At 53.1% G+C, this 2,792-nt stretch overlaps 1 non-coding gene across 1 annotated transcript; it reads left to right on the top strand.

Annotated features, from left to right (window-relative positions):
- Nucleotides 1–1,877: 1,877 nt before the first annotated feature.
- On the top strand, nucleotides 1,878–2,012 carry LOC116885048. The gene has a single exon (XR_004385934.1). It is a non-coding gene; the product is annotated as a small nucleolar RNA SNORA17 (small nucleolar RNA).
- The last annotated feature ends 780 nt before the right edge of the window (nucleotides 2,013–2,792 follow it).

The raw sequence follows: 2,792 nt of genomic DNA, 5'->3' as shown, positions 1-2,792 counted from the left end.
AGGTGTGGGGTTGGGGATTTAGCTCAGTGGTAGAGCACTTGCCTAGCAAGCGCAAGGCCCTGGGTTCGGTCCCCAGCTCCGGAAAAGAAAAAAAAAGAGAACGGTAGGTGTTAGAATCAGCTCCTGGCCAGACTACCTGTCCTGGAACATGTAACCACAACATCCCACTAAGAGGACCATGACAACTGGTCATGAAAACCTGGAGTTCTCCGTGCTAATGAGGTGTCTAGATAGGCCCCGGGTGTTTAGCCAATGAGCTTCCCTTCCTGGGCATCCCTTCCTACAAGGTGTTTAATCCCTGACTCACCCTGAGTAAGACATATGCATCCTCATCTGCCGTGAATAAAGCAACCATCTTCTTCATCAATGACCTCTGCTGGGAATAGTAAAAAGCCTCGCCTATTCTCCAGGACAAGGCAGCTCTTCCAGTCCCCCCATACTTCCGGTACTCACTCGGAGCCAAGCGGGATTCTACCTCATCCTGGGCTCGGCCAGTCCCTCAGACCCCTGTTCCCAACTCCTCGAGGATCCCAGCATTGTCTGGGCACACAGGAGGGGACAACCATTATCAACGCCTCAAGTTCCCCAGCTGTGTCTGGATACACAGGAGTTTGAGGACCACAGCATCCACCCCAGATCTTGCTGTTCCTCGTCTAGAAGAACACGGAGCGGGACCCCTATCCTAGATGGCATTCTGCCTTCCCTGAGGACATTCTAGCAGTTCTCCCGCTCCTCCACCCCCACCCCCAAGCAGGTTGAAACGCAGACCCGCAGAGCTGCATATTTTACATACCAAAGCAGACCTGGCCTCCAGGCTATCCCAGCATCCCTCAGTCAGTACTTGGCACACCCTGCCCTCAACCCTGAACTTTCTTCCTTTCTCCCACCCTGTCCTCAATGCTGAACTTTCTTCCTTTCCCCTAGAGGCTCCTCCTTATATAATCCAGACATTTTGAGTTATCTTTCCCCCATCTTCTCTTCTCTCTCTGCGCATGCGCACCTTTTCTCTCCCTCTCCTATCCCCTTCCCCAGGGTGACTTCCCTGGCCTTAGTCCTTGGGACCAGTGAACTCTCCCACCTGAGAGCAGTTTCCCAATAAACTTGCTTTTAATATAATCTAATCTGTCTTGAATTGGCTAATTATACTGACAGCAGAGAAATAACCTATCAGATATTATTCTGAGAGAGAGAGAGAGAGAGAGAGAGAGAGAGAGAGAGAGAGAGAGAGAGAGAGAGAGAGAGAACAAGTGCACAGCCAGAGGCAAGTGGCAAGATCCAGAACCAGGCCCGGGAAAGGAGTCGGGGAAGAGAGAGAAAGAGGATAGGAGAGGCCAGGCGAGGGGACCCAGGGCCAAGAGGCCAAGAGAGTGCATGGAAACCAAGAGAAGCAAGAGAAAATGGCCGAGTTGTATAGGAATCAGAAGCTGGGGGAAGGGAAGGGAAGCTCAGGGGCTGGAGAGATTTAGGGTCGGGCAGGGGTGGGAAGGACTGTGAGGAACCAGAACTCTGTGAGGAGAATTTGCAGCTCTGACAGCCAGTTGACCAGCGTCCGCTTTGGTATGTTAATCGGCAGCTCGGCTAGCCTTTCAGCCTAACAATTGAGACCTAACACTGTGTAGTCCTAGCTTTTCCCTTTAAGGCCTAGGCAGATTTTGTCTCTGTTGCACCTTTACAAGAGTTAGCGGCTTTGGGCTCTTTCCAGGACTCTTCAAAGCTCGGAGGTTAACTGCTCATTAAAGACTGCGTTGCCTTACGCTATTAAAAATTTCAGGCCTGGAAGTTTTTAGGCTACCTTGGGGCTGGAAAGATGACCCAGCACCCAAGTGGTGACTCACAACCATCTAAAACTCCAGTATCAAAGGATCCGACGCCCTCTTCTGGCTCCTAGAGACATTGCAGATGTGGCTGCTGTGTCTGTCACACGCGTGACGGTAGGTGGCAGAGAAGAGAGGTTATGTCTATGCCCAGTCTTCTGACCTATAAATGTCTGAATGATTAGTTAGCCTAACAGTCCCTGAAAAAAGTAAGTCTGAGACCACCACCAGTCTGGCACCAGGCAGGCTTGGAGGGCTCCCAGGACGGGAAGCAAGCCAGAGAATAGAACCCTGGCTGGGACCTCCGGGTCTGAGTGAGCCCAAGACAGACTCAGGGGGGTCAGGCAAAAAGCAAGCCTGAGACGACCACCAGACCAGCGCCATGCTCGAGATAACCCATAATGCGCAAGTGGAGCACAGCACTCCTGAGACGACTCCTAAAACAGCCCCAGACCCCGAGAGACCCTGGGTGCCGCTAAGAGGAGCGAGTAAGTGGTGAAGAAATGGAAGAGAAAGAGAAACAGAAGGGTGTGGGCACAATGAAGAGGGGCAGGACTGGAGACTCTAGTGAGGAACAGCCTAAAGTGAGAAGCCTGTGTTGCCACCTGGGACCATGGTGGGGGCCTGGCCTGTCCTGCCATAGGGGCCACATCGAAGCCATGGCCCTACAGCAGCAGGGGTCTGTTACCACCTAAGCCAGGTGGACGTCCCTGGTCTGCGCTGCCACCCACAGACCTACTGATGTCTGAGGTTGTGAACTGGCCCCACCAATCACCTGGGAATTGTGGGAGAGCTGGCCCTAGAGGCATGAGAACAAGAGGGTTGACCCCACCCTTCTGCCCCTAAAGTGCAGTACTCAAGACTGTGGCCCTGTGGACGAATGAAAGATACTCTCCTCCCTGCTTACCCCTCACCACCTATGTCAGGTGGAAGACCTAGCCCTGGGGTCCTAAGAGCAGGAGAGCTGGTCCTGCCCCT

This window comes from Rattus rattus, chromosome 15 (genome assembly GCF_011064425.1).
Source record: "Rattus rattus isolate New Zealand chromosome 15, Rrattus_CSIRO_v1, whole genome shotgun sequence".
NCBI classification, from domain to species: Eukaryota; Metazoa; Chordata; class Mammalia; order Rodentia; family Muridae; genus Rattus; species Rattus rattus.
This window is presented reverse-complemented; position numbering and strand designations above follow the sequence as displayed.